Raw genomic sequence first — 13,012 nt, 5'->3', positions numbered from 1 at the left:
AAAGAATATGGGCTCCAAAAAAAACTTAAGAATTAGCAAATGGGATGTATGTTGTTTTCCACAGATTTGAGGCTTTCCTAAAAAAAGGTTGACGCACAAGCAGTGACTATTGGATGTCCATCGGATGGCCGCCGTGCTTCTTCAATCTCTGCTCTTCCTGCTCCAGCCGCTCAAACAAGCGCCGGTGGGAGGACTGCCTGCACCCTCCTCCCCGCGGCCGGCTGTGCTGCCGCGCAGGCCTCACCGCCCCACCGTACTCCCATCGCTGGCCTAGCCATCCCTCTACTCACCCACACCTATTGTTATTCTCCGGCGACGGCAGACGAACCAGTAAACCCTCGTACAGTCGTACTCCCCTCCGCATGGGAAACAACTGCCGAGTCTTCCCTGCCTCCGGGTCGTTCCCTTCCTAGGCCTCACCGTCGTCCACCGCCCTGGTGCTCTCGGCACGGCCTGGTCAACGTGGTCACCGACCGACATGCATCTGAAGTGGACTGTACGTGAGAGGTCGATAGCTGGGTCCATGGCCGCATGCAAGGAAATGCCTCCTTATTACGCGCAAAATAATGATTCCTCCACCTGACATCAGGGACCCACCGAAAGGGCCGCTGTATTTTGCGAAAAAAACGTTACCGCCGCTGACAGCTCGGACGCACCAGCTATATCTTCGCACGCAAGGAAGTGCCTCCTTATTACGCACAAAAAAATGAATACTCCCCCTATTAGCTGGGACCCAGTATAGTGGCAGGCTGACTTGTGGGCCTACTAAGTTGACGGGGACGGAGGGCTTTGTCAAGTTAGTCAATATATGCATGATTCTAGCTCCAGTGACCGTACGATGTCCATCCAACGGCCGTAGTGCTTCTTCAACCTCTGGTCCTCTTGCTCCAGCCGCCCAAACCAGCGCCGGTCGTGCCTCGTGCTCCTGCCTCCCGTGGTCGTATGCGATGCGGTGGAGGCCTCACCGCCCCCTACTAGTCCCACTGCTGGCCAGGCCATCCCTCTACTCACCCACACCCCCTCTTATTCTGCGGCGACGGCAGCCTCACACCGCAGCGAACCAGTGAACCCTCGTACTCCTCTACGCGTGGGCATCCACTGCCGTGTCTTCCCCGGCTCCGCGTCATCCCCTTCCTAGGCATCGCCATCATCCACCGCCCTGATGCTCTCGGCACGGCGTGGTCAACATGGTCAAGGAACAGCTTCCATTGGACGTGGAATGTATGTGGAGAGGCTGACAGCTGGGTCCACGGCCGCAGCAAGGAAGTGCCTCCTTATTACGTGCAAAATAATTATTCATCCACCTGACAGCGGGGACCCACCGGACGGGCCACAGTATTTCGTGAAAAAACGTTTCCCCCTGACTGCTGGGACCCACCAGCTACAACTTCGCACGCAAGGAAGTGCGTCTGGGCAAAAAAATAAAACGATTCGCCCCCCTGACTGCTGGGACCCACCAGCTACATCTTTGCACGCAAGGCGGTGCCTGACAGTCGGGACCCACCTGGTCGAAGCGTACGTAGCGTTGTCATTCTGGTCGCGAACGTGTACGTACATATATACTGGTTGATGTAGGAGCGCGCACGTGTCATAGTAGAGGCGCGCACATAGCATGTACACGTACGTACAGCGGCCAGGGTGCAAGAAAGAAAATACGGCCACGTACGTACATACGGGCAGGGTCTCGAACGCCTACTCGCGCATACGTATGGCCAGGGCTCGTGTACATGGCTGGGTCGGAATGGAGAAACAGCGTCGTCGTCGTGTTCATGGGGAGGCAGCGTCATCGTCGTGTTCATGGGGAGGCAACGTAATGCGTCGTGTTCATGGGGAGGCAACGAAATGCGTCGTGTTCATCGGGAGGCAACAGAACACGCGGGAGCCAACTGGCTAGGTTGGAACGGAATGTGTGGTCGTGTTCATCGGGAGGGCTTGGACGGAACAGGCGATGGAAACGAGGCCTGAACGGGGTCCTGTTGATCGGGAGGGGTCTGGCGTATCGCAAAACGGAGGAAACGGACCTCCTACGGTCGAAACGGGGGTCCTGTTGATCGGGAGGGGTGTGGCGTACCGCAAAACGGACGAAACGGACCTCCTACGGTCAAATTGGGGTCCTGTTGATCGGGAGGGGTGTGCCGTACCGCAAAACGGACGAAATGGACATCCTACGGTCGAAACGGGGGTCCTGTTCATCGGAAGGGGTGTGGCGTACCGTAAAACGGGACTCCACGGGATACTGTTCATCTCCACCGTCGACCTCCTCCAGCCTCCACGGGCTCCTGTTCATCCAGCCTCCACCGCGCGCTACTCCACCGGCTACTGTTCAACCACCCCTCCACCGTCTACTGTTCATCCAGCCCTCCACACCACGGGGTCCTGTTCAACCACCCCTCCACGGGCACCCCTCCATCGTCTACTGTTCATCCAGCCCTCCACACCACGGGGTCCTGTTCAACCACCCCTCCACGGGCACCCCTCCATCGTCTACTGTTCATCCAGCCCTCCACACCACGGGGTCCTGTTCAACCACCCCTCCACGGGCACCCCTCCATCGTCTACTGTTCATCCAGCCCTCCACCGGCTACTGTTCATCCAACCCTCCACGGGATCGTCCTGTTCATCCAACCCCCACCAGGAACTGTTCATCCAAACCCCCCAACAACGCTCACTGTTAATCAAGAGGCAGCATCGATCGGCTTCAGTTAGCAACAGTAGTGAAGGAATCACTCGGGTTCAGTTAACAACAAGGGATCGATGGATCGCTCGGGTTCAGTAACGCGTAGCCTGCAGTGCAATCGCTCGGGTTCAGTTAGAACCCAACGGCTCGCTCGGGTTCAGTTAGAGCCAACGCCTCGCACACACGCGCGTACGTGTACGAGAGAAACACGCATCGCTCGGCCCCCAACCTCCCACCGTAACCGGGAACTCCCCGAAATTTTCCTCCCCCTCGCTTCTACCATGGTTTTTTCCATCATGGACGGCCCAAAGAATGTCATGCAGCTGCGTCTCCGGCCCGCCTAGGACGAAAAGCCCATTTTCTGTCATGATTTTTTGTCATAGAAGTAGGAGCCCACCACATCTATGATGATACCGGGTTTTGTCACAATTATCGTCATAGAAGTGTCATATGTATGACAGAATTTTTTTTCGTTCGATCCAAAATGTCACGGATGTGTCTTTTTTTGTAGTGACTACTGTCGAGCAATTGATAGAAAAGCGCATAGTTATGACGATATCTAAGGCAATGATCATGAATATAGGCATCATATCCGTGACAAGTAGACCGACTCCTTCACGCACCTACTACTATTACTCCACACATCGACCGCTATCCAGGATGCATCCAGTGTATTAAGTTAACAACAACGGAGTAACGCCTTAATCAAGATGACATGATGTAGAGGGATTCTCTCTCTATATATATAGAATATGATATCTAATATGACATCTGATTAGTCAAAGGGATTCAATCAATATGAACAAACCCCATCTTTTTATCCTTAATGGCAACAATACAAATATGTGTCATGTCCCTTTATGTCACCCGAAATAAGCACCGCAAGATTGAACCCATTACAAAGCACCTCTCCCATTGCAAGAAAAATCAATCTAGTTGGCCAAACCAAATCAATAGATTGGAGAGAAACACAAAGCTATCTTAATCATGCATAAAAGAGTTTATGGAAGACTCAAATAATATTCATAGATAATCTGATCATACACTCACAATGCATCGGATCTCACCAAACGCACCAGAAAAGAATATTACATCGAATAGACCTCCATGAACATTGAGGAGAACATTGTATTGAAGATAACCGAGAGAGAAGAAGCCATTTAACTACTAGCTATGGAGCCGTAGGTCTGTGGTAAACTACTCACACATCATCAGAAGGGCAATAAGGTTGATGTAGAAGCCCTCCATGGTCGAATCCTCCTCCGACAGAGTACCGGAAAAGGCCTCCAGATGGGATCTCGCGAGAATATAAACTTGTGGTGGCGGAAAAGTTTTTTTGGTGTTCCCCTGGTCTATGGGGAATATTTGGGTATTTATAGAAGAATAATTAGGGTTAGACGGGCTACGAGGGACCCACAAGCTTGGGGGTGGGCCCACTGGGACGCGACCTATGAGCTTGTGGCCACCTCATGGCTCCTTTAGCCTCCTCCCTAAGCTACTAGGTTGTCTTGTGGTCCAAGAAAAATCATCAAAAAGTTTCGTTCCATTTGGACTCCATTTGGTATTGATTTTATGTAAAGGCAAAAAAACAACAATTGGTACTTGGTACTTGGTTAATAGGTTAGTCCCCAAAAATGATATAATATAGCATAATAATGCATATAAAACATCCAAGATTGATAATATAATAGCATGGAATAATAAAAAATTGTACGTGCCTTACAAGTGTATCTTCTTCTAGGCTAACTGTTTGAAGAACAAGACCAACCGTTCTAAAGTGAAATTCCAACAGACAATAGGATCTCATAACCATATTGCACACTACGAGGCTCTTGTAAATAGCTGCTAGTTCCTTCTTTTTTCCGTGCCATATTATCGTATCTATATTGACTTGTTCCAAATAAAGAGGTAAGCCCGTGCAGACTAAAAATAACCTGAACCAAATGCAGTGCAAATCTTCAAGGATTGCCACACCAACAAGATGAAGGGCATGAGCACACCAGTTCAAGCCGCTGTTGTAAGTCCTTACTCCTCCTGCCTTTGAACTGCTTGTTACTATGACATGTTCATTCAACTGCTTGGTTTGCAGCCAATGTCAGTTACTCTGTTCACTTTTATACGCAGTTGTCTTAACGTATCATTTCACCTTACACAGTTTAAAAGAGAGGAAGGATATTCTTTTGGTCTTGGTCTGTAATCTAGTTTTGATGTTCTTGTGCCCACACAATGATACAATAGCCTGTTTGTTTGATATCTGTTTGCCCATGATATGAATGATGTCATACTATGTTCATCCTACTTTAAACCATGTCTCTTGATCGTTAGATGTCAACGAATGTGAGGAAATAGACAATGCAGTAGGTATGCTACATGGACATATGTTCCTAAAGTGATTTTATTATGTAGTTGGCACTACAAGACATGCTAATGTATTACAATAGTTCACCAAAATAAGTTATGTATAAACATGAAACCTACTTTGTTTGTTTTTGTCTCATTAGTAACTTATCTGGTACACTAATCTACAAGTTCAAACTTTCAACAAGCTATGGAACAAATGATTGACCAGCCACAACCACATGAAGGTGACGAGGATACCACAGGCACAATGTCACCTCTTGCTGCAGTGCGTCAGTATCTCTCCACTAACAGTGCAAAAAGCACCTTCCTGCGTAATTCTGGGTTGGTTGTAAAGGTAACCTCCTCCAAATCACCTACTGAACAAAATCTTCCATCTAGAGAGTGATATATTTGTGCTCCAGACAGAAGTCCAATCCGTAATGGAGGTCGTTTCGGAAACAAGAATAGTGGTTGACAAATGTCGTCAAGTTATGAATGGTTTTGAAACCAGACTATCAGACATTTGCTTCGTTGTTCAAGAGCAATGGCAGAAAAGGGGAAGATCATGCCGCTCCATCAGATTCTACAGCCGGAAACATTAGAACTCAGAATCTGTGCTTCGATACATCTAATGGTGCTTTTATCTGCAAGGACTATTAACTTTACGCCAACATGCCTTTTGTTGTATGGCTGGAATTTATTTTGTTGTGATGCAAAAATTTATCATGTTGGCAAAGGCTGTAGAAATTACGATGCTATTTTTGTATAGTGTAGGTTTATCTTAGTAATGTATTCGGCCGAAAGCTTCATAGGAGCCCAACGTGCCAACATTCGTCGGGCCCACAATTCCAATTGGGAAAACGATTATGGGACGTAATTTGCACGTAGCCTACTAAAAATATCTGGGCCTAAATCAACATAAGCTTTCTTATTTTTGGTACGCCTATGCCCACAGTGGGGCTTTAACATGCCTAAACATAACTTGGACCCTCAGTAACAACAGGCTGTTAACATGTGCAAATATCTCGAGCCCATTAATAACATGGGCCTTTAAATAGGCCGAAAGTGAGATTGGGCCCTGATTGTGCCAAATAACCCACTGGTCATTAGTAGACCGAAATGTATCTCAGCTCGTGGTGGCCCATTTACAATGCGGATCCTTCACAGGCCGAAATTCAGACGTGCCATAAATGCGTCGACCTACTACACAGGCCTTTACCAGGCCGGAAGTTTGGTCGGGCTTGATTAGTATTAGTTTTATATGGGCCGTTAATAGGCCCGATGTGATGTTGGGCCACATATGGCCCATGGATTTCGTTCGAGGTTAACAGGCCAAAAATCACAACAGGTTGGAAGTGGCCCAAATCTAAAGTGGGCCTCTAATAGGCAGAATGTTAGACATGGCCGAATATGACCGAATTCCTCCACGGTCGTTTATGGGCTGAAAGTTTCAATGGCCAATAAATGGGCCCAAATGAAGTAGGAACTTTAACATGCTGGAAACACACCGGGCCATGCGGCCCAAATACTTAGCGGACTGTTAATGGGCCAGAAGTGACGAGGGGCCGTGATGATGACAAATCTAGAACGGGCCATTGACGGGCCGATTTGACACTAGTTGTATGGGCCTTAAATGCGAAATGGGCCGTCTGCAAGCAGGCTGTTGATACATCTCCGTCGTATCTACTATTCCAAACACTTTTGCCCTTGTTTTGGACTCTAACGTGCATGATTTGAATGGAACTAACCTGGACTGATGCTGTTTTCAGCAGAATTGCTATGGTGTTATTTATGTGCAAAAACAAAAGTTCTCGGAATGACCTGAAACTTCACGGAACAACTTTTCGGAAATAATAAAAAATCCTTGCAAAAGATGAAGGCCAGGGGTCCCACCACCTATCCACGAGGGTGGGAGGCGCGCCTGCCCCCCTAGGGCGCGCTCCCTACCTCGTAGGCCCCCTGGAGCTCCTCCGACCTCAACTCCAACTCTATATATTTGGTTTCGGGGAGAAAAATATCAAAGAGAAGAATTCATCACGTTTTATGATACAGAGCCGCCGCCAAGCCCTAAAAACCTCTCGGGAGGGCTGATCTGGAGTCCGTTCGGGGCTTCGGAGAGGGGAATCCGTCGCCATCATCATCATCAACCATCCTCCATCAACAATTTCATGATGCTCACCGCCGTGCGTGAGTAATTGCATCGTGGGCTTGTTGGACGGTGATGGGTTGGATGAGATTTATTATGTAATTGAGTTAGTTTTGTTAGGGGTTTGATCCATAGTATCCACTATGTTCTAAGATTGATGTTGCTATGACTTTGCTATGCTTAATGCTTGTCACTAGGGCCCGAGTGCCATGATTTCAGATCTGAACCTATTATGTTTTCATCAATATATGAGAGTTCTTGATCCTATCTTGCAAGTCTATAGTCACCTATTATGTGTTATGATCCGTTAACCCCGAAGTGACAATAATCGGGATACTTACCGGTGATGACCGTAGTTTGAGGAGTTCATGTATTCACTATGTGTTAATGCTTTGGTCCGGTACTCTATTAATAGGAGACCTTAATATCCCTTAGTTTCCGCTAGGACCCCAATGCCACGGGAGGGTAGGACAAAAGATGCCATGCAAGTTCTTTTCCATAAGCACGTATGACTATATTCGGAATACATGCCTACATTACATTGATGAACTGGAGGTAGTTCTGTGTCACCCTAGGTTATGATTGTTACATGATGAACCGCATCCGGCATAATTCTCCATCATTGATCCATTGCCTACGAGCTTTCCATATATTGTTCTTCGCTTATTTACTTTTCTGTTGCTATTGCTATCATCACTACAAAATACCAAAAACATTACTTTTGCTACTGTTACCTTTTGCTACCATTACCACTACTATCATATTACCTTGCTACTAAATACTTTGCTGCAGATATTAAGTTTCCAGGTGTGGTTGAATTGACAACTCAGCTGCTAATACTTGAGAATATTCTTTGGCTCCCCTTGTGTCGAATCAATAAATTTGGGTTGAATACTCTACCCTCGAAAACTATTGCGACCCCCTATACTTGTGGGTTATCAAGACTATTTTCTGGCGCCGTTGCCGGGGAGCATAGCTCTATCCTTTGAGTCACTTGGGATTTATATCTGCTTATCATTATGAAGAACTTGAAAGATCCAAGAACCAAGATTTATCCCTCAACTATGAGGGGAGGTAAGGAACTGCCATCTAGCTCTGCACTTGATTCACCTTCTGTTTTCAGTAAGCTTGCGACACCTAAACCTGCTTCTGCTATTCGTTATAATATGTCACATGTTATTGATGATGCCACTTCTGCTATGCATGATACTTATGATGAAACTACTTCTATGCTTGATACTACTGTGCCACTTGGTGAATTTCTTGATGAACAACTTGCTAGGGTTAGAGAGAATAAAAATATTGAATCTGATAATACTGTTGAAAGTGATGATGAAGACTCACCTGTTATTCCTGAGGGTTATGTTTTTGATAAGGAAGCTTCTTTAGCTATTTTAGCTTGCAAAGATAGATACGAACTTAAGAGGTTATTAGATAAATGGAATAAGCAATCTCTAAATGCTAGGATGAAACCTGACCTTGCTTTTGCTACTTCACCTATCTGTGTTACTGATAAGGATTATGAATTCTCTGTTGATCCTGATATAATTACTTTGGTTGAATCTGATCCTTTTCATGGCTATGAATCTGAAACTGTTGTGGCACATCTTACTAAATTAAATGATATAGCCACCCTGTTCACTAATGATGAGAGAACTCATTACTTTTATATCCTTAAAATATTTCCATTCTCATTAAAGGGTGATGCTAAGATATGGTTTAATTCTCTTGATCCTGGTTGTGTGCGTAGTCCCCAGGATATGATTTATTACTTCTCTGCTAAATATTTCCCTGCTCATAAGAAACAAGATGCTTTAAGGGATATATATAATTTTGTGCAAATTAAAGAAGAGAGTCTCCCATAAGCTTGGGGGAGGCTTCTCAAGTTACTTAATGCTTTGCCTGAGCATCCTCTTAAGAAAAATGAAATACTTGATATCTTTTATAATGGACTAACCGATACTTCCAGAGATTACCTGGATAGTTGTTCTGGTTCTGTTTTCAGGGAAAGAACACCGAATGAAGCTGAAATTCTATTGAATAATATGTTGACGAATGAAAATAATTGGACACTTCCTGAGCCAGCTCATGAGCCTATTCCTAAACCAACTCCGAAGAAGAGGGGTATTCTATTTCTCAGTCGTGAAGATATGCAAGTGGCAAAGAAATCTATGAAAGAAAAATGTATTAAAGCTGAAGATGTTAAGAATTTACCTCCTATTGAAGAAATACACGGTCTTAATTTACCGCCTATTGAAGAAACGAATGATCTTAATCCTTCACCTACTGAAGAAACTCATGGTCTTGATAACCCGGCACAGGTAGTAAAGGTAAATTCTCTCTATAGATATGATAAAACTGAAATCCCATTTACTAAGTTTGCTAGCCAATGCTAAGATGAGTTTGATAAATTTATGGCTAAGCAAGAAGACTTCAATGCTTATTTTGGTAGACAATTGAAATACAATTCAAATATGCTTGAACACTTGGGTGATTATATGGCTAATGTCAAGGGTGAACTTAAACTTATTAGTAAACATGCTTCTATGGTTACCACTCAAGTAGAACAAGTACTTAAGGCTCAAAATGATTTTCTCAATGAATTGAATAGTAAGAATAATGATAATGCTGTTAGAGTTATGACTAGAGGTGGTAAAATGACTTAGGAACCTTTGTATCCTGAAGGCCATCCTAAAAGAATTGAGAAAGATTCTCAGAGAAATAATATAGATGCACCTAGTCCTTCTAAAAGGAAGAAAAATAAAAATGATAGGACTTTGCATGCTTCTAGTGAACCTGTTATTGAAACATCTGAGAATCCAAATGATATTTCTATTTCTGATGCTGAAACACAATCTGGTAATGAACCTGAAACTAGTGATAATGTTAATGATAATGTTTATGATGATGCTCAACCTAGTAATGATAATGATATAGAAATTGAACCGACTATTGATCTTGATAACCCATAATCAAAGAATCAACATTATGATAAGAAATACTTTGTTGCTAGGAAACATGGTAAGGAAAGAGAGCCTTGGGTTCAGAAACCCATGCCTTTTCCTCCCAAACCATCCAAGAAAAAGGATGATGAGGATTTTGAGCGCTTTGCTGAAATGATTGGACCTATCTTTTTGCGTATGCGATTAACTGATATGCTTAAAATGAATCCTTATGCTAAGTACATGAAAGAAATTGTTACTAATAAAAGAAAGATACCGGAAGCTGAAATTTCCACCATGCTTGCTAATTATACTTTTAAGGGTGGAATACCAAAGAAACTTGGAGATCCAGGAGTACCCACTATACCATGCTCCATTAAAAGAAACTATGTTAAAACTGCTTTATGTGATCTTGGAGCCGGTGTTAGTGTTATGCCTCTCTCTTTATATCGTAGACTTGATTTGAATAAGTTGACACCTACTGAAATATCTTTGCAAATGGCTAATAAATCAACTGCTATACCTGTCGGTATTTGTGAGGATGTGCCTGTTGTAGTTGCAAACGTTACTATTTTGACGGACTTTGTTATTCTTGATATTCCCGAGGACGATAGTATGTCTATTATTCTTGGAAGACCCTTTTTGAATAATGCAGGGGCTGTTATTGATTGCACTAAAGGCAATGTCACTTTTCATGTTAATGGTAACGAGCATACGGTACACTTTCCGAGGAAACAACCTCAAGTTCATAGTATCAACTCTATTGGAAAAATTCCATCGATTTTATTTGGAGGTTTTGAATTTCCTCTTCTTATTGTCAAGAAGAAATATGATATTCTTATTATTGGGGATGTACATATCCCCGTTGAGGTAATATAGTGTTATTCGAAATTTCTCCGGTTCCATGTTATTCGGAATGAGTTCGTTAACAAGACTTGATCAACCTTGTTAGTGATTCCTTGTGATGATCATGAGATGGATGAAACTAGAAGACACAACCTGCTGTACCCTCCTTTTACTTTCTATTATTTATATTAAATAAAATAAAAATTGTATTTTTCTGTCTGTTATCTGATTATCTGTGCAATATAAAAATACCCTGAAAATAAAAGTTCTCCAAATGCCCTGAAATTTAAATATGATTTTTTCTAGAATATTTGAGAATATTTGGAACTGATAACACATCAGGAGGAGCTGGCACCTGGCCACGAGGGTCAGGGGCGCGCCCTACCCCCCTGGGCGCGCCCCCTGCCTCGTGGGCCCATGGTGGCTCTCCTCCACTTATCCTTTCACCCACACACTCCTTCTTCCTCCCACAAACATGAATATCCAGTTCATACCCGAGTCCAAGCTTGTTTTGCTGCCATTTTCGATCTCCTTGCTCAAAGCACCTCTCACAAAACTGCTTCGGGAGATTGTTCCATGGTATGTGACTCCTCCATTGGTCCATTTAGTTTTTGTTCTAGTGCTTTATCCATTGCAAATTTATGCTGCCTAGGTGACCATGTTCTTGAGCTTGCATGTCAAATCTGTATGGTCAAAAGTAGTTTCGATGCACGATATAGGCTCTAGGCACTTGTAGGAGTAGTTGCTATCAACATTATTGAGTTTGGCTTACTTTTATTTTTGAAGTTACTAAAAATTTCAGACTTTTTCAAAAAACAATGAAGAGACTTTTGAGGGGCTCATCGAGCCGAAGCTCGAAGGAAAAGGCTCAGAAGCCCAAATATAATCTGCCTTGCACCGTGAAGGTTCGGTCTTGTGAATGGCCTTCTGATGATTTCTTGAGAGCAGCCGGGATTTATGAAATTTTTATGAATTGGCTGAGAATGCAGGCCTCACCGCTTTCCTCCATGACCAACGTGATCAGTATCTCTTACTCACAAATATCTTTGTGCAATACTTTCATTTCCATTCTAGGAGCTCACCACCTACGGTGGAGTTTTATTTATATGATGAGTATAAGGAGATGTCACTTTATGATTTTTGTCGGGTTTGTTTGGTCCCTTTCGAGGGCACGACAGAGGAACCACATCGCAGCGATGTGGATGGGTTTATTGATACCATCACTGTAGGGGAAACGAGGAAGGTTTCCGATGCACGAATCACTAGCATACATTTTCCTGTTTTACGCTATTTTGCAATATTGGCTAGTCGTTGCTTAATTGGCCGCAGAAACTGTGGAAACCTTAGTGTTCCTGATATTATTATTTTGTTCCACGGTTTATTCAGTGATAACTCTGTTAGTATGGGCGGTATTATTGCTAAACGGTTAAGTCTGAACCGTACACAGGGCCCCATTTTTGGAGGCATCTATGCTTCACGCCTAGCTGCACATTTTAACATACCTATTAGGCATTATGAGAAGGAAGAAAAATTGCTTCGACGTGTTTACTTAGATTATAAGAGTATGGTAGCACACGATTTTATTGTTAAGAATAGGGAAGGGGAACTTAAATACAAATTGTTCTTTGATAAACATCATCCTGAGACTATTTCCCTGCCTGCTCCTTCCTTGTTTGACTTTATTTGCAGGCCGGTACCTTGTTCCGTTAGAGGCTATTCATGCCTATCGGAACCCTACATTAGCCACAGAGCCAGAGCCGGAACCACAAGTTGATCCTCCACGACAGTCTAATTACCATTGGGATCCGGAAATGATTGCCAACCAGTGGCAGTTAGAGTCTTCTTCATCTCAATACGACCCCAACTATTATTATGGATATCCGCCAGGCCAACCGTGGCCATAGACCAACTTAGGCCAAAAGCCTAAGCTTGGGGGAGTACGTATTTCTCACCGACATTGCATTTATGTTCACACACTCATTGCTAGATGTCGGTGCTCATACTTTTTCATTGTATCATCCATGCTAGTTTATTTTCCTTCTTATGCTCTCTTCTTGTGTG

The sequence above is a fragment of the Triticum urartu genome, chromosome 5, assembly GCF_003073215.2.
Source record: "Triticum urartu cultivar G1812 chromosome 5, Tu2.1, whole genome shotgun sequence".
Taxonomy (NCBI): Eukaryota; Viridiplantae; Streptophyta; class Magnoliopsida; order Poales; family Poaceae; genus Triticum; species Triticum urartu.
The sequence above is the reverse complement of the archived record's forward strand: the minus strand, read 5'-3'. Positions refer to the sequence as shown.